Consider the following 21174-nt stretch of genomic DNA (forward strand, 5'->3'; position numbering starts at 1 on the left):
AAGTGGGGGAATCAACTGCAAAGATAGAAATGTTCTATAATTTGATGGGAGTAGGGTAACTTAAATCTGTGAATTTTATTTTGGGAGAATTATTTCTCAATAAAGTTGTCTTAAGACCTAGTAAATATATCTTCTCAAGGTCTGAGTCACTCATCTCTTATCCTACTATTTCTATCTTTAATAGCTCAGTAAGAAAGCATTTTCATATACATATTCTCATTGAATGTTATAACTACATACAAATTCTACATATTAAATAGGACAGTCATTAGTACCCGATTTTGTATGCTTATATACATATATATAAGCATATACATATATATATATATGTATATATATATGTATATGCTTAAGATTTTTTGATATGGACCATTTTTAAAGACCTTATTGAATTTGAAGCAACAGTGCTTCTGTTTTATATTTTGGTTTTTTGGTCCTGAGGCATGTGGGGTCTTAGTTCCTAGACCAGTGGTTGTACCTACACCCCCTGCATTGGAAGATGAAGTCTTAACCACTGGACTGCCAGGGACTGCATACAAATATGTTTTTGTATATTTTAAAACGTGATTGACTTGCATAGACTTGACTTCTTTTCTCAGTTCAAAGTCATTTGTACCTACCAATGCAATATACAACTCACTTACACTTACTAATGGAGAACAGAGTTCAAAAAAGTTTCTTTGTGATAGCTGATAGAAAAAGAGGAGGGAACTTTGCCTTCTTTATCCTTTTCAGCCTAATAATAATAATAATCTACTTTTGATTTGTCTTAACTTATAATTTTGAAGCTTGACTTGAGTTAGAAGGTGATATATCCTTGATTTATGCAAATAGCATCATACCTCTATATCACATAATAATTTATGACATTCCTTAATTATATCCTTTCATCTTCTTACCATCTGGTCATTTCCCCACAGAGTAAATTTTATAGAGCTATTTCCAAAAATACATTCTTTTATGTTTTTAAATGTTTCACAAATCATCTTTATTCTTTCCACTTGGTATTTTTAGCTTTATCTCAATGTTGCCACTGTTGAATTTAAAGGTTTTCCATTGGGAATGGTTCTAACTATAAAATGATGTCCCTAAAACATACTCAGAAACATTATTTATTTTATCTTTTGGCAAAGGGAATGTCCTGCAACAACTTTATAAACTTCAGCAAAGTCAGCCAAGAGCCATTTACAACATATGCTTATAATGCACAAAGGGAGTGCTCTGGCTTGAATCTTTAACTAATTGTGTGTTACAGCAATAAAACTTTACAAGTGTTTTCAAAGGTAAATACACTGTAAAATTCGCATTCACTTCATAAAATCCATCATGACCAAATTTCCCAATGTCATGAACTGATCACTGCTCCGACTGTCACTACGTTTAGTCTCTTTAACATAGACTTGGAAGTTAATCCATCGACCAAAACCAGATTATTTCAGCTAATCTCTTAGTTAATATAAGTTTATGTACACAATCACACACAATCTCCTCTATTTTAGTTTAGGCAAAGGTTTTTGTTCATTTATATAGCTTATATATTACACCAGATGTATTTATTCCCCAGGGTTAGTTAATGAATGATATGTTATTTAATCTTTGTGCATACCCAGTAATCACAGGATTGACAAAGTTTTAAGCAAAATATTATCCTATTAAAAAATCATACCCTTTTTAATACATATGTAACATGACTTTGGCCATATCCTAAAACTCCAAAATATTTGTGTTAGAGAAAAACCTCATAATGGGGTACTTAAATTGAAACATTATGCTTCTAGAAGTAATAAGCAATATTTGCTTATAAGAACTTCACACTTGTTTCCAGAGAATATCTATGTCCACTAATTAGTACATTTATTTTTTGCAGTGATCTTAGGTGAAAAGTGAATAGGATAATGGGGAAATACCTAGTACATCAACTCTCCCAGTTCATAATTCTTTATCATTGAGAAGTGCTAGTAGATGCTTTCAGTAAAGTTTTCAAAAATTTCATGTAAATATAATAATGATTTTTCTTAGAACTGGAAAAATATGAAATAATTTGTGAACAGTTTTCAGAAATTAATTGAAAAAAACAAAGCAATCTGACTTTTTGCATGTAGCCACAGTTCAACTATACGGTTTTGAATAATGTGAGTTCTCATCTTCCTCTTGTTCCTTTATTTTAGATAACCCTTGCCCCCCTCTACTTTAAGATATCCTTATAAGTACAGAGAGAACTGTTGTAACCATCTGCTTTCATCCCCTAATCTCAATTCCTCAGCTTCAAGTGCTTAATATCTCCCTTTTTGTAGCACTTCAAAGAAGCTGATTCTGGACAGAAAGAAATGAGGAGACCCACCCCTCTCAGAAAGTCACTGAATTGGTCCCAAGTTGCTTCTAGTGCCCTGTGTCTGACCTATGTCCTGACAAATAGCTTGCAATTAGCCTGAGTTCTTTCATTTTCTTTGGTTCTTTTTTTTAAACCATTTTTTTTTCTCTGATTACCAGGAATGGGGTTATCTGTACTAAAATTTGTGCCATAGACCATTATTTCAGCTGACTTCTCAGATCTGCCCTTCATTTGCCCAGTTCTATAAAATTCATGTGCAACTCCTCCCCTTTTCTCTCCTTTTTGCTGCCAACACACTTGCTATTCTTATCTTGAGAAACTCCTGCCCACTTCTATGTGGCTGAACTTAGGCTTTGGTCCCCATTTCTGTCCCTCAAATCCCCATCAGTCCAGTTGTGATGCCTCCCAAGTCCCAGCTTGACAAAATCTGTAGATTGCTTTAGTGAAGAGTATCTAAATTGTAAGCAGGGCTGGCATGGAAAAGAATCAAGGATGTTTGGATCTGCTCAGTGTAATTCAGTTAAGACTGAACTGACTATATATTAAGCAGGTTTCCTAAATGAAATTCAGCCCAGCTTCCTAACTGTGTTATACAGTCTTTGTTTGATTTTATTCTTTTAGTTCATGCAGTTCAGTGTAATGACACTATAGTCATCCTGGAGCTATAGTTTTGGTGTACTTGCTCTTGTGTAGTGGATATTTATGTTTAACATAATATCACAGAATGAACTGAAATGTATCCTGAAGAAATGAGTGCTGAGAGATAGCCTATTTAAAAAAGGGAAAAAGAAAAAAAATTTTCTTGACAAAAGTACTTGGAGTTGTGATTCATACACCCCACTCTTTTGGGAAATGTTTACAAGCACATTATTATATTAAGATACTGCTGTATAATAAAATTGTTTCTTTAAACCATCATCTCTCAAAATTATTTGGGAGGTTTTGGAAAGGAAACAGCCTATTCTCTTTTGTGGGACTGTACAATAGGTATTAAACTGGTATGCATAATAAACTTTGGAAAAATTACACCTTTATTCATGTTGATTTCCTCTCTTTGTTATCACTTATTCTAGAAAAGGTTAGAAATGGACTCTGAGTACTGTTTCAAAAACTTGAACTGCTTATCATATTCATTCTGCTTTCTACTCAACTTCCAATTCAAGGACTACAAATTTTGTTACTCTATAGCTTGGTAATAGTAGAAAGAACCTGTGTTGGATCCAAATAAAGACAGATCTATTTCTTGACTTCTTTATTTTCTATCTTTGTAGCCTTAGGCAGTTTCATTAAATTCTCTGAGTCTCAGATTTCTCATCTGGAAAACAGCCTTAATGGACTTACCTTCTTGTCCTGCAGAGAATTAAATAAGATACATTAGGTACACAGCTTAGTTCCTAGAACATAGCATTCAATAAATGCTAGCAGTTCCAAGAGCCAGTTCTGAATACTGTCAGAAAGTCACTATTCTGTACAGTATTTATTTACAATTCTTTCTGAGCACATCACAGAAATGAAAATCATGGATTCAGACTTGTTCCATATGTGAGGAAATGAACACATGACTTTTAAATGTCCTTTTGTGGTATATTTACCTAAAGGCTTAGTTAAATTTTCAATTAAGTTTAATACTCAAAAGAGTAAGCCTGTATTATATAAAGTTATTTAATATAATTATTGTTGATAAAAGTATATCAACATTCCTTTTCATCTCCTTTTGAGTCAAAAAATCAAGGAACACTTGGAAGAAAGCTTACATACACTTTCAGAATATTTATTTTTATGATTTTATTGTTTCATATTATATTTGAGGGATTATTAAGTTTTAAAATTGAAATTATTCTAATACTAATCTTGAATACATTTGAGCTTATATTTTTTATGGTACTGTTTCCTTCAGATCTATCTAGACACCTATTTGATTCAAAATGCATAAATATATTCAAAATGAGAGAACATTTTTTACACGTTTTGAGAAAAAATAATGAATTGCTTTCAGTCGCTCAATCATGTCTGATTCTTTGCAACCCCATGGACTGTAGCCCAACAGGCTCCTCTGTCTAGGGAATTTAACAGGGCAAGACTACTAGAGCAAGTTGCCATTTCCTACTCCAGGAAATCTTTCTGACCTAGGGTTAGCACCTACGTCTCTTGCACCTCTTGCCGTGGCAGATGAATTCTTTGCCACTAGCACCACCTGGGAAGCCCCTAAATAATGAATACTGAAACTTAAAGAAAGCTGTGAAAAAGTTTGAGTTTTAAAAAATGGAAAGACCCATTCAGAACATAAGATATATAAGTAGATAGGGGTAGTTAGCATATTGATTTCAAACATGTCTTTTAAAGATTCATATATTCTGAGGCCCAATATTCAGATCCTCTTTCAGAACTGAGGCCTTACCTGACAGCTCACAGCCCAATTCCTGTCCAGGAATTCCCCACAGCCAAAGGAACCTGCCTCATCATGGTGACATGCTCTTTCCAGAGCAAGCAACATCCAAAGATAGTTCTTATGAGGATTTCAAAAGGCCTGGGCCCATATATATGAAAAAAGATAAAGATTTTAATTCAAAAAGATACATGCACTCCAATGTTCATAGCAGCACTAGTTACAATAGTCAAGATGTGAAAGCAACCTAAGTGTCCATTGACAGATGAATGGATAATGAAGATATGGTATATATATATATACACACAACGCAATACTACTGAGTCAGAAAAAAGAAATATTGCTATTTGCAGCAATGTAGATGGAGTCGGACACTACTGAGCAACTTCACTTTCACTTTTCACTTTCATACATTGGAGAAGGAAATGGCAGCCCACTTCAGTGTTCTTGCCTGGAGAATCCCAGGGACGGGGGAGCCTGGTGGGCTGCCGTCTATGGGGTCGCACAGAGTCGGACACGACTGAAGCGACTTAGCAGCAGCAGCAGCAGATGGACCTAGAGATTATCATACTAAATGAAGTAAATCAGAAAAAGATAAATATAATATGGTATTGGAGAAGGAAATGGCAACCCACTCCAGTACTCTTGCCTAGAGAATCCCATGGACAGAGGAGCCTGGTGTGCTACAGTCCTTGGGGTCACAAAGAGTCGGACACGCCTGAGAGACTCACACACATACACACACGATATGGTATCACTTACATCTTTAAAATGTTATTAATATAAAATGAACTTATTTACAAAGCAGAAACAGACAGACACAAAAAACAAACTTATGGTTTCCAAGGAGAAAGGGCAGGGAGGGATAATCTAGGAACTTGGGATCAATAGATATACACTACTGTATATAAAATGGATAAACAACAAGGACAGTGAACTATATTCAATATCTTGTAATAACTTACAAGGGAAAAGAATCTGAGAAGAAATATATAACTGAACCACTTTGCTATACACCTGGAACATTGTAAATCAGCTATAATTAAAATTCCCAGGCCCCCTGTTGTCAAAAATGACAAATCTGGAAGGTGCTGCAGCTCCACGACTCCCTGAATGAGTGATGGAGGCCTCTGTTGTCACTGTGTGGCCAGTCCTGCTTCCCTTTCCTCACGTGGGCTTGAGGAAACACTCTATTAAACCTCTTGCTTGCAAACCTGATTTACAGTCTGTTTCCCTAGGGAAACCAACCAACACACATCACCAAAAAAAGTTGAGACAAATGATTCAGTCACAACTCAAAGCAGTCCCTGTTACCCTAACAATGTTCCTAGAAATCACACAAAAACCCACTATTTGTAATATGCTCTTGAGCATAGTTAACATAGTAGTTCAGAAGTTTTTATTAGTTTATTGTCAGGAGGTGATTTGGATTACCACTCTATCTAAACAGCAACACCAGGGACATGTAAGCACAGATTACATTGAAAGCAATACACTAGATAATAAAATGCATGGATATACTTTTGTAGCACAGAAAGAATTGCATTGGTTCCTGGACAACCAACCGGAGAAAGGAGTAACAAGGAAAAAGAATGACAAAGACAATAAAGTGGTTCTTCACTGCCTAACAGCTAGACATATTCTATTCTAAAAGAGGTTTAAGCCTGCATATTTACCTGAAGGAAAAAAGAAGCCCATAATTTAAAAAGCAATGCATATAGATTATGAGCTTAGTGCAAAGTGTTTGACATGGGAATAAAACCTTGAGAGTAAAGATTGAGACCCACCTCTTAACTCCTTGGTAGCCTCATGAAATTTAACATAGATAGATAGATAGATATCTCCCCCCGCCCTCCCCGCCCCGAGAGTTTGATCTAGTTATTTGCAGCCTCTTGGGCTCAAACTCTCTGGTGGCTCAGACCATTAAGAAAGCAAATAATTAGCCTGCAATGTATGAGATCTGGGTTCTAACTCTGGGTTGGGAAGATCCCCTGGAGAAGGAGATGGCTACCCCCTCCAGTACTCTTGCCTGGAGAACCCAGCAGACAGAGGAGCCTAGCGGGCTATAGTTACTGGGGTCACAAAGAGTCAGACACAACTGAGCGACTAAGCATACTCCTGTGATTTGAAAGCAACTTCAGAGTTTATATTTGGGTACCTATATTACTACTGTCTATAAACTGATAAGAATTCTAAAAAGAAGAGATAAAGATTATAGTAAAATATGTGTTTTTAATCTAAGAATAAATAGTGCTCTTATTCTTAAGAAAAACTTACCTGAGTTGGTAAATACTGTGTTCCCAGGACAGACAGAAAAGTATTAAATTCTAGCTGCTCCATCTATCTGATCTGTTAATTTGGAAGTCCCTTAGCAAATCAGAAGTTTGACTTTATCAAATGGGGATGATAAAGTACCCACTTCATAGAATACTTACAAGAATTGAGCAAGATTTGGTATGCAAAGTGTTTAGCACAGAGTTTGCAAGATAGATTAACAGTTCACCAACTGTTCATTACTTACTTGAACCTCTTCCAATAATTGAAAACTATCATTAATCTTACCACAACACTTTAAGTCTAATACTTTTGCAATAATCCTAATTTATTTTAATCAATCACTGAAAAATTAGCAAATTTTCAATATATTTATACAACATAAAAATTTTATTTTCATTAAACAATTAAACATGTAAATATGATAAATAAATAATACTTTAAAAATTCTTATTTTCTTCCATAGGACTTTGTAAATCTTATTAAGATGATAAATTATATAATTTTATAGTTCTTTCGCATCTAAGTATTATATGACACTAGTTAGAATTTAATTACTCAGAAATATTCTAGATGATTTTTACCTGCTATATTATGATTTCTGGCCTCTCAAAATCCTCTTACAGTCTATATAAAATATAAATGTATTGGGATTGAGTAGAAGGTATGCAAATTCTCATCTACAGAAAAAAAAAACTGTTCTCTTTTATTACAAAGCATAAGAAGGTGAAATAAAATCTCAATTTGAAAAAGAAAAAAATATAGAATTAAATGAATATGAAAAAAGATGGCTGAAAAACACTGGTTTATTAAAAATCCATTTCAAAAAGTTAGAAATAAAAGAGAAAATCAAACATAGTGAATGTGGAAATTAGAAGTGATTAAAAAAGAAGGGTAAACAAAGAAGTAGAAAACAAATATAAAACAGAGAAATACAGAAATTATAAAGCTGAGTATAAAGTTTAACAAAGTCATTAATATCTTACAAGAATGATCAAAGAGAGAAAGCAAATTGAAGAGAACAGAAATATCAGGAATAAATCAATAATAAAAATTCTAAAATGTTACTAATTACAAAAATACAAAGATATTAAATACCTGGAAACATAACTAAAGTTGTATAAGGTCTCTAAAAAACAAAACAAAAATCTAAACATGTTTGAGAGAAATTAAAGACTAACTGGGATCATGGATTCATGAGTTTGAATGTAACATTGTAAAGCTGTTAATTTTTGGCCAAGAACCTAAAGATTTAATGTAATTCACAATGAATTCCCAGTAGGGTGTTTTATAAAAATTGCATACTGATTCTACCATACACATAAAAATAAAAATTACTAACAATAATCAAGACAATTGTGGTACCGGAGGTCTTACAGCACCAGATACTTAATTTTCATGAAATTCCAGTGTGAATAAATAGTGAAGTATGGGCATGAATATGAACTGTGTAGTGGATCAGAGTATAGAGTATATATATATAGGCATACCCACAAATAAACAGTCAGCTGAGTATGACACAACAAAAAATTAGGACATTCTGTTTCTCTCAAAAGACACTATTTAGAGTTAGAAAAGGCAAGTCATAGGGAGAGAGTTTATGGCAATGTATGTGTGTCTGTACACACATACATATGCATGATATTGAGAATACAAAAAGAAATATTTCATACCAATGACATCAAGATAGACAATCCAATAAAAAAACAGGCTAAAGACTCAGGCAGGTACTTTCAATAAAGGTTATCTGAATGATTTACAACATGAAAAGATGCTCAATGTCCTTCACCATCAGGAAAATGAAAATAAAAAAATGAAATACTGAATAAAACTCTATACTCACTAGAATTACTACAATATAACAAAATACTAATACTTCTAAGCTTTGGGGAAGATATGGAATTGTTATTTATTGATGGTGGGAGTGTAACTTGTTACATTCCTTTTGGAAAATTGATTGGCGATATAAGGGAAGCTAAATATACATATGCTTTGTAAAGCAGTAATTCTATATTCATGTATATGTCTATCAGGATGCTTACACATGTTCAAGATACATGTAAAACAATCTTTAAACCACTATTATTTAAAATAAGTAAAATGTCCATCAATATTATTCAGATATAGCAAGATGTAGAATTTTTATGGAAAGCCTCACATCAATGAAAATGAATGAACTGCAATTATGTGTAACAACTTTGATAAATCTCACCTATAAGATAATGTTAAGTAAAAAACACTATATCAAAATGTATATATATAGTATAATTTCATTGATACATTTTAGACTTTGGCAAATGTAATCAATAACAGATGTGGAGAAAGAGGTCACCCAATGACAGTGAACACATTTAATCATGTTATTAATGAGCTGTGGGATGTACAACTGTCAGGAATGGAACAGAATACATCTCTCCTCTTTAGTTGCTAATTTACTTTCTAAATCAAGTTTCTAAACTACAGGATTACCTTTGCTTTTACTAGCGAACGATGAACACTTAACAGGTGTTAACAAGTATAATCCAAAAGAAATATAACCCAATATGTTAGCCTATTGATCCAAAGCTGTCCTGTTTTAAAGATTTATTACACCCCATCAATCTGAATTGAAGCATCATATGTGCTCAGAATAATGCAAGTCAGAGTCCCTTAAATTCTCCTTAATTTATTCCCCTATAAGCCAAAGATCAATACCTTTGAAAGGTGATGCTTGTATCCAAATTAGATGATGACCTCTGGCTCGTCATGTTGTAGACCTGTTTATAATCTTCCTCAGTCTCAATTAGCAGAATAAGGAAGGAAAGATATTTTTAATTAGCTTATTGATTCATTCGTCACCTGGACAATGTTGAAAAATACAGTGGTTTGTTTTTCTAAATCTGATCTCAGGAACCACAGCCAAAACTGTCAAGCTCCCAGCTGTGCTCACATTCTCTGCCACAATCTAAATTGTACACTCATGCATGTTACTCTCTCCCCACCTCTCTTTTATTATGTGTTTCACAGTATGTAATTTTGCTAAAACAAGCCCTTTAATTATACATTGCCAAAAATGTCATCTACTGTTAAATGATTCCTGGGCTGCAGACAGAGAAATTCTGGGTCCTGCAAGATTCTGAAGTTTCCATTTATATACAGACCCTAAGAGCAGCTGTTAACAAACCTGTTGGTGGATGTGTACAAAAAGGAACCAGGCAGTGCTTCTGCTGTAGTTTTGGTCAGAGAAAGCAATTTGCATTTTGACAGGCTTAGTGGGCAAGAGAAGAGAGAGCCCAAGTATAATAAAAGCTCAACGTGAAACATTTCGACAACATATTACTAACACTGAAAGTACGATTAAATAGTGGGTAGTGATCAGTGAGGAATTTATCTTGGGAGAATGAAATATTAAAGCTATTATCACTCAGTTGAATAATAATGAGTGCATTATTCTTAAACATTTGTAAAGATATGCATGATTTAATATTCTATTGGTCTATTTAACATAAATCTAACGATCAAAAACCAAGTGGAATAAGATAAATTGGGTAGTAATGTATATCAACTTTGTTTTTAAGAAAAAATTTTTTTAAAGAAAATTTTTAAAATATTTGAATTCTTTATTTTATTATTATATTATAAAATATTTATCTATATTGGATCTATTTCATATTCTTTAAAATTATAAGTTATCTATGATATGAATTATATGAATTTTCTTGGTGACCAGAATATCTATACTTGCACTTTAGTCTCCATTCTATTTTTTTCAAAGTTTAAAATAATGATTTAGAATATAGCATGACCCTTGTTGGGTTTAAATGTTAATCTAAGTTAACTGGCAATATTATTGTATCTAAATTAATTTTACTCTACGTTCTTCACTGGTAGTAGACAAAAATAACTTCAATATTGTTTACATCAACCAAAATCTCAATACAAAATCATTCACATTTATAAAATCTTAATAAAAATACTATTTTCTAACTGTGGTAAAGATTGATACTATTTTTCAATATCTTGTCCTTCTCTGCTTACTGGACATAGCTAAAGGCATTCACTAGCCTCTTGCTTATGAATGGGAAAAGGAGACAAAATTCTGACTGATGAAATATATATGACAGAACTGTAAACTTCTCCCAAAACTGACAAAAACACAATCTCTGTTCTCTTAAGTTCTAGAAAGTGTCAGACACATTACAGGGTAGGGTATACCTGAGTTAGAGCTTGGAAAAGAGTTGGCCTCAAGACTTGTCTAACAATGACCAAATGCATTGGACTGCACCCAAATGAAAAATAACAGTTTACTGTGTTAGCCCAGGAGATCCGGGGGACATTTTATTCCCTCAATTACCCTACTCTGACTAATATTAGTGAAGTGGATATTTAAGCATGCTGTACCTATATTTCTAAGAAAATAATTGATCTATATTAACTTTCTTAACCTAGCAACATTCCCTTTATTACCATTATTGCTCTTGTTTTTGGTAATGAAGGTAGAAAATTTATATATATAGATATAGTAGAGACTATAAATGAGAAATATCAAATATAAGAACTGAAATATAGTACATTAAAAATCAAGAAAAATGCCTAATTCTTTTAAGACTTTCAAATTTTATCATAGCTATACACTACAAAACATAAAATGAGCAGATAATTTTAAGGAGATAATATCATTCTATTTGTAAGTTTGTAGAGGACCCAAGCTTGGTTTGATAGCTACAAAGAAACATATAAATCTTTCTTTTTAGAAAACATAAGGGCTTATCAGTGAGTATGTTAAGGAAAGCATTTAATTATCAACAAGTAGTACAGTAACTCTGTTATTCTTAGGTATATGATAGTTTTCAGACTAAAAACTCAATTTTATTGCTTGTAACTGTATTATATTATTATGTTCTAATCAATTTTAATAAATGGAATAAAAGGTTAGCATGTTTATTTAATCAAAAAATTGGGAACAAAATAATGTTATATATAATGTTATATATAATGTTATATATACAGTTATTATATAATATAATGATTCCCTGAAAAATGACTACAAGTCAATGTGCAAAACTAGAAAAAGTAGCTTTCTGAGATAAACTATTTAAAGTAATACTTCTTAGACAAGCATACTATACTGTTCTTCTCTAACATAGATGCACAGTGAATAAACGATAATCCTAAAAATAAAAAGATAATGATTTGTTTTAGTGACTGTCTGTGAGGAACACATTTCTCATTTACATATTTTGCCTTGAAGCTTCCAGAACAGCAGCAGCACATGAAAGACCCTGAAATGTTCAAAGCAATCACCAACCTGTTACATATTCTGTCTCCCTATATCCCCCGCTCAAGTGCTCTGTTTTTTTCCCTAGATGGTGATCGCAGCCATGAAATTAAGACGCTTACTCCTTGGAAGGAAAGTGATGACCAACCTAGAAAGCATATTAAAAAGTAGAGACATTACTTTGCCAACAAAGGTCCGTCTACTCAAGGCTATGGTTTTTCCAGTGGTCATGTGTGGATGTGAGAGTTGGACTGTGAAGAAAGCTGAGTGCTAAAGAATTGATGCTTTGAACTGTGGTGCTGGAGAAGACTCTTGAGAGTCCCTTGGACTGCAAGGAGATCCAACCAGTCCATCCTAAAGGAGATCAGCCCCGGGGTGTTCATTGGAAGGACTGATGCTGAAGCTGAACCTCCAATACTTTGGCCACCTGATGCAAAGAGCTGACTCATTGGAAAAGACCCTGATGCTGGGAGGGATTGGGGACAGGAGAAGAAGGGGACGACAGAGAATGAGATGGCTGGATGACATCACCGACTGGATGGACATGAGTCTGAGTAAACTCTAGGAGTTGGTGGTGGACAGGGAGGCCTGGCATGCTGCAGTTCATGGGTTCACAAAGAGTCAGACAAGAATGAGGGACTGAACTGAACTGAACTACTAGCTCCTGTCTCACTAATATCCCACTGCTCAATAAGTTCTTTGGGTCTCCAACTTGTTCCTTTCACCTATCAATCACCATCATGTTCAAGACGTTAGAATGACTTAATCCTATAGTGACTGTAGTTTAACGGAAATAATATTTCCAGATTTCCTGTGGCAAACTTAAATTTTAGTATGTCTTACCAATTCTGCAGTCTTGAGCAATATAAAAGGATCTAAATAAATTTCACCCCTGGATAGGACTGAGTTACAGTATTGATTGGGAAGTTCTCAATCAGTTCATAGATACCTGAACAGATGTTGAAAATATAATCAGTTAAATCAGTGGTGTGAGGCAGGTCAAATATCAAGACATATGACAAATGAGTCTATAGATGGTTAATCCAGACAACTTTGAATCAGGTTGGGATAAATCCATCAGAGGCAGACATATGCCTGGATGAGACATTTGCCTTTCTCCACCAAGCAATTTGGATCCATTCTATTCAGGTAGACTGTTTATTCAGGTAAACTGAATAAACAAAGAGGAAAAATCCCAAATAGCTAACTCATTGAAACTATCCTTATACATACAAATACAGAAATATTTCTAAAATCTTTGCTCAATAAGAAGAATCACAATGTTTTACCTTTCTTTCTCTTTACTGACAGATTCCATGAAAGGTCTATAAAATTACCTTCCTTTATATTTTAAACTTCTATTCACTACTTCCTCAACCTTTTACATCTAATTCCTTTCTCTGCTATTTTATTAATATTTCTGGTGTAAAGCCAGAAATCTTACACCAGATTAGACAGACTTCTAATTGCTACCTCCAAAAGCTGTTTCTAAATTATCACATTTAGCATTATTCACTCACACTTTTATTAACGAAATGCTGTTCCCTCTCAGACTCAGTGGCAACATTTTTTTTTTCTGGTTTTACTTCTGTGTCATATATTTTTACCTCCATTATTTAAAAATTACTTTTTAATTAGCTGAATCAGATTATATTTCAATGTATTTGTAAGATTTGTCACATTGTAACTCATGGATTCCTCTCTAAAAAGTCTAGATTTCACATTATATGCATCAGACTTACTGAGTTTGTTTCACTTGCCTGTACATTAAATTTGTATGAGCTATCCTTTCTAAGGGGTTCTTAGTATTTTCCTTCTAAATTATATTCAGCAAGATGACTTTAAAGTTTCCATCAGCTTGACTAAACTTTAAACAGTTTTCCTTCCACCTCTAAGCCCCTGATCACCCTCCTTTACAGAATCCAGAGAGCCTAATGACAGAAGTCCATTACCTCCTTTTCCTTAAAGCATTTACTTTAGAAAACTGGTAATTGAAATTTCTTTTTCTTCCCCTTTGAGGTGTAAATATTTCAAAAAGCCTTTTACCAGTTTTATATCACAGGACAGTTTTACTCAAGAACCTGGAAGCCATCTCTTGGAAATGTAATCACCAAGGAAGTTAGTAGCACTATCTCCCAGGCTCTGTGTGAGGTAGGAGCCTCGCTCAGTGGAAGTCTTGCTGTAAAGATATAAAAATATTTCTTCTTCCTCTGAGTAAGGTGGATTAGCAAATCTATATATCCTAAAATCTCTCATGACAACCTTATGGAAATGACCCCTGAGAGGGATTTAGTTTTCATTAAGAGAAATACCTTCAGACCAAGGCAAGGACAGAAGGAAACTACAGAGGGGTAGATGTTGGTAGAATAAACATCCTGATTATGCTCTCTGGTGTCCCCCATTTGCCTACCAATATCCTGCTAAAAGTCGGGTTTAGAGAGCCTAAACATGAGGTCACATGGACCACAAAGCAAGGTGAGCTGGTTGACTCTATCTACTCATCCCTTCAGCAAACATTTTTATGTGACAGGTATTATCTTAGACAAACGAAGCAATATAGCATTATATTAATAACAACATTGCAACTGCTATTTCAGAAACATTTCCAAAAGCAGGGGAATTCAAGAAAATAAAGATAAGGGAAGTAGTAAAATTCTTACTACCACTGAGTTGGGTCTTACAGAAAAATGATGCTTGTTAAATGATAAGATGATATAGATAGATGATAGAGAGATAGATGATAGATAGATAGATGTGTATACGAGAGAGAATGATGATAGATCATCACCATGGAAGCCAATAAAGGACAATGTTTTCAGTAGTGCCACTCAACAGTGTCCTAAATATGAAAGACAAAGAGACTCAAAACTGAAAATTGACCTTTGAGTTTAGACTATGAGAAAGTATTAAAAATTTTCAAAAGATTTGGAAGTCAAAAACTATAAAAGGCTGAAATTTTATTCAGAGTTGAAGACATCTAAACAGTATTATATAAACATTTTTCTAAAGAATTTATGATTAAAATGAAACATTAGCTTGAGTTGAGGAACACCATTTTTCTCATTTGTTTTCCTCTTTCTTTTTTGCTGGAAAAGGTTTTAATAGTAGATTCTATCCTTAGTGCCTTATAAACCCTATTTTCTCATCAGAGAAAAGGAAAATGTTAAACCATTATTCTAAAACGACACATGAAGTATTCTAGCTTGATAGCACCATGTCTGCATAAATGTGGAGCTACATCTACCTAAATCCTAAATGTGATTGCATATCCCAAGAACTCAGAAGTAAAGTCAGTATTTTTAATGTGTCAGATCATTCAGCTAAGTAGTTTTTCTTTTTATTTTCTCATTTTAAATTACAAGTCTTCAATGAAATTGTCAACTATGATCTATTAATTGTAAACTTATTTTTTCATTAAAAATCTTCTAGTAAAATTTCTAGATAGTATTTCAGGTTATTAATTTATGGGTTTGATTATCAATACTATAAAGACATTTAATAACAGTATTATAAAATTTTATTCTGGAAAATGATATCTGATCCTATTCATAAGAGTTATTAGAGAGAATAAATCATGTAAATATAAAGAAACAAAGAGAACAATATTAGTCTATAAAAGAAGAATGAGGCAATATCATAAATCTAGGTGATAAGATAGTTTCAATTAAAGGAGCAATCAACAAATCAAAGTCTAGATCATTCATACTAAGAATAAAACTTTTAGTTACAAAGATAATAAAAAGATATATCAATCTAACAAATTATGTCAACATACCCTTATTTCCTCAAATTTGGGATTTCATTGTGCATTAAGAATTTCTACAACTGCAGCCATAGATATTCACTGAATCCCTACTATGTATCAGAATTTAATATGTTTAAGTCATTCACTAGTAAGTGCACAATACAGGAATTTTTTTCCTAGGTAGCTCATAGGTACTACTGTACAGCATTTCACATTGATATTATTTCATATTACTTTTTCTCCACACTAAGATCTAAGCTCCTTAAGGCACAGATTCATTTATTTTTAACCCATACATTTTTTTATACTAGCACAATGACTAACAATGGGTGAATAAACTGGAATCTATGTATACAGATTTTAGCACCAAAAACAAGGCACCCAATACATGGTAGAAATTTACATTTAACTATATTAGAAATGCCTAGAGGTCAATCAGTGATTTCATGAAAACTCCGACCCACTGAGGGAGTACTAAGGGATTATCCAGCCAAGTGTATTCATGAGCCAGAGAATATCTTACATTGAGACTGACATATTTAGTTTCAAGATGCTCTAGGGAAATATTATCAGAGACTGAAAACCAAGATTTAGGAAAATGCTAGATATAGGGAGCTGGTATATAGACGAATGGATAGATAGATAGATAGATAGATAGACAGACAGATTGATATAGAGAAGTATAGATAAAGATGAGAGAGATATCAGAAGTCAAAAACAAACTCTGGGTTTCAAGAGTCAGCTGACATAAGATAAAAACAGGCAAGATAGAATCATGTATTTGAAATGTTATGTAGGTCATTATACAATGCCAATAAGCATAAGCTCTAGGAAAACCTCAGTAGAAAATTTTGCTTCTGTAACCTCTTCTACAACTAGGATCACATATGGGTGATCCTATAAGTGAGTAAAGGTGAATCTAGCCAGAGGTAGAATCAAGAGTAAGAGTTTTCATTTTCTCTTTTGATGGAGTAGATAGATCTAAGACTATAAGAACACAACTCTTATGTGGAAATTGACAGCAAAATTTTTCAATGTTAATTTATAAGACAAACAGTTCATATATTTATGAAGTTAAATTTATAAAATGTGTTGCCATAAAGAATAACAATCAAAGGTGCAGTTATTGTTGTCCTCATATACGTGACTATCCATTTGTGGTCTTGTTGAATCAAGCTTTGGGTGGATATAAACACACACATAGGGTTTCCAGGTGGTGCTAGTGGTAAAGAACCTACCTGCTAATGCAAGAGATGTAAGACATGCACGTTCCTTCCCTGGGTTAGAAAGATCTCCTGGCCGAGGGCATGGCAACCCACTCCAGTATTCTTGCCTGGAGAATCCCATGGACAGGGTAGTCTGGCAAGCTACAGTGGTACAGAGTCAGACATGCCTGAAGCAACTTCGCATGCAAACATACACATTCTCATGACAGACTGAAACACAGCTGCTCTATTTCCCCCACACGAAAGGATTTTGACATCCTCAGGGATATCAAATTACAAAGGCTAAAAACAAGTTTTTGATATGCAGTTCTGATCTAAGGTATATATCATGTAAAATACTTGAAATTTAGGATTTTGTCTTTTGGTCTTCTGCTGATTAACAAAATGTATCCAGGGATTAACAAAATGTATCCAGGCATCACCGACTCCATGGACATGAGTTTAAGCAAGCTCTGGGAGTTGGTGATGGATAGGGAAGTCTGGTGTGCTGCAGTCCATGGGGTTGAAAAGAGTCGGACACAACTGAGTGACTGAACTGAACTGATGCAGGGATTTAGAGCTTTTTGGTAGGTTTTCAAAAATTATTTAAAAGTTGAAGAAATAAACATTATAATAACAAGGTTTGGGGTGAAACATGTTACCACATGAAGAAATCAGCAACCACACTGAAATTCCCAAGCAATTACACCATATTCTCTCCTGAGTTTATCACATATGTATGCCTATGGAAAAGTTTTTTGTTAGATGACACATGTATAATCATGTATGGATTCAGTTGCATCTGAAATGCTCTATGGAGATAACATTTGACATGGGTTTAGGGGAATATCTTTGAAGGAAGGCAGCTACTTCCTTAGGAGAAAGGAAAGCATATAATGTGATCAGAGGAAGAAATGAAAAAAAAACAGAAATGAAGGGGCTGATGCGTGGTCATTTTTGAGTAAGTGAGCATGCAGAGATGTGTTATAAAACAAAACAACTTGTGAATCAAATGTGTGATTTTATTTAATTTTATATTTTATTTCTAGAAGTTTTTTCCTTCTTCATACAAATTACAATTTACCATTATTTGACCTACTAAATAAAAATGCTTGAAGGAATGTCAGAACAACTATTTTAAGTAGTAGACATTATAATTTTTTAGTCATTCTTGTAAATCCAATTAAATGCCACAGACCATGCAATTAAGCAGCAATTGTCACAATGCTGTTTCTAGAAAAAAAGTACATCTGACTGTATTTTCAAACTGAAAAATGATTAATTAAGCAAGATAATTCCAATTATAATCCTTTAGTATACCCTGTGTTATAAATTCCTTTGGAAGTTTATAAATTATTCTATTGGTCTTTTTGAAGACAATACAGACTGTATGTTAACAATTTGATAAATTGAGTATTATCTGAAATTATTTAGGATGCAAGACAGTAAGAACTTATTTTTAGTGATTTCATCATTATTCTGTCAGAACCAAAACACTTTCAATTTTGAAACTATAACTTGAAATACATACTAATATACTATTTTGATGCTAAATATAAAAATTATTCATGAAATAGGAAACCAAGCTTTAGAAGTCATATTTTTACTTTTAAAGTTAAATCATTCTACTCAAGTGTATAGCCTAAAATAATAACACAAAAGTCAAGGGGAAAAATTGTTAGCTATATATATGTGGGCGGGGGGGGGCGTTGTGTGTGAGTGTATACATATATATTAATATATGTACACATATATACATATGTATAAGCATATGTATACACATACCCATATATGTGTTCTCTGAGATAAATTAAGATCCAGATTTTACTGAGCATATCTTGCAAACAAGGGACCACTAGATGCTTATTTGCAAGTGGACACAGTTCACCCTTGGAATGAAATGGGTGTACAGAGTTTCAACAACAGCCATCGTTAGGTATCTGCAGGGGACTAGTTCCATGTCCCCCTGGCATTCCAGAGTCCATGGGTGCTCAAGTTCCTTACACTAAATGCCACAGAGTTTGTATATAACCTGCTCACATCTTCCCATAATCTTTAAATCATCTCTAGATAACTTATAACATCTAATACAATATAAATAATATATAAATAGTTGCCAGCACACAGAAAATCCTAACTTCTCTTCTTGGAACTTTCTAGAAATATTTTTCAAATATTTTTCATTCACAGTTGGTTGAATCTGAAGAGGCAGAAGCTGAGAATACCAAGGGGTAACGGAATATAAATATTCTATCAATCAGATTAGTTAGCTAGGCAGACAATAGTTTATTTGCATATACAAGGAGGTGTTGAGATCTCCTCTGAAAAAAAAGAAAAGGAAAATTCCATCCTAAGACAATTAAGACCTGGCCCTTACAGACTTAGCCCTTTAACAATACCAACAAAATTACAGATAGAAACACTATTCTTAACAAGCCTTGGTGTATATTAATCAGATTTTTCTTCTTATCCAGACCAGTGAGGTAAGGAACTACAGGTAAAAGCTTAAATATATAAAACAATGAACCTCAAACATTATTCAGTTAAGACATTGCTAAAGGAGTATCCTGCTTCCTACAGATACCAGCCAGCTTTTGTACCAGGCATTAGCATCAGTATCGGTAGAAGAGCAGAAATAAAATGTAGCCGGGTACAACCGGACATAGAGGAGCATCAGTAGTAAAAGGAGGGAGCCTGAGAGTGAGAAGCCGTGAAGCACCATCAGCGCCGATGCTGCACTATTGAAGTCCTTCTTCAGAGCAGAAGACTTCTCCCCAAATGCCTTTGGTTATATCCTTTTCTCTATCTGACTAATTCTGTGATCTGTATGTATAGAAAGTTCATTATACTAATATTGGATATATCAAATTTCTCAAGTTATTTATGTTTTATTTCCTTGTTGGTGCTTTAACGGACCGGAACCTGGTGGTCCGGAGAGTAAGAGAGAGAAAGAGGCTGATATGCCCTGGTTTACGCGGAAAGCCAATAGAGCCCTGTTCTTGGGGCTCGCGCTGCTGCACGGAGGCACCGGCGCCCTCTGGAGTGGGTGAAGAAGGCACAGGGCGCCTTCTCGAGAGGGGCTTAGAAGCCTGGGCAAGAAAGTGAGCTCAGCGGGCCTCCGCGCTCCAAGGAATTAGCCAGAAATAGAGAGAGAGAGAGAGAAAGACAGAAAGAATAGAAAGAAAGAAAGAAAGACACGGGGACCAAAGCTCTGATGCAGCAAAGGTGTTTTAATCAACATGGCGTGGGCATATATACTGTCTTACAAGGTGGTTATTCTCAGCAAAGATAAAGATTAAAATTCCAGACTTACAAAACGTAAGACGATCCCTATTAAAGAGTTGCAAACAATCACCTTTTCATAAGAAGGAAGAGGGTACTTATCACTGTAATGAGAAATGCCTGGATTCCTCAGCCCCAGGAAAGGCATGCCTCTCCTCTTAATTCCTGAATATTCAGGACTCAATAAGGGCCAGAGGGTTCCTGACAGATCCAAAACAGCACACAGGAAACCTCTTGTTAAATGCTTCCTGACATTTCCTAATTTATATCTTTCCATCTCTTTTTGCTTAGTTCTGAAATAGTTTGTTCAAGAGTCTAAGTAACTAACACGCTTCCCTAAGTACTCACTGTGCTATCTACTGCCATTATATTCTAGCAATCTTGTTTTCTATTTCTCTCTCATTATCACGTTTTAAAACATTTCTCTTGTATCATGAAAGTCTGCTTTTATCTAACTCATGCAAAATAATCCTTAATCTTTTTCCTACAGAGATTCTCATTCATTGAAATCCATCTACTCTAAGTGCATAGAATGTTATCCACATCATTTCACCCCTGCTCTCTCCACCCTCGCTTCACCATACTTACAGAAGATTTAGTTTAATTAGTATTCATACTTGATTTGATTGTATCTTTCACTTCTTTCAAACTTAGGCTACAAAAATATGGAAAATTTAGACTTTTTCCCCATTG

Source organism: Dama dama, chromosome 33 (assembly GCF_033118175.1).
Source record: "Dama dama isolate Ldn47 chromosome 33, ASM3311817v1, whole genome shotgun sequence".
Lineage (NCBI taxonomy): Eukaryota > Metazoa > Chordata > Mammalia > Artiodactyla > Cervidae > Dama > Dama dama.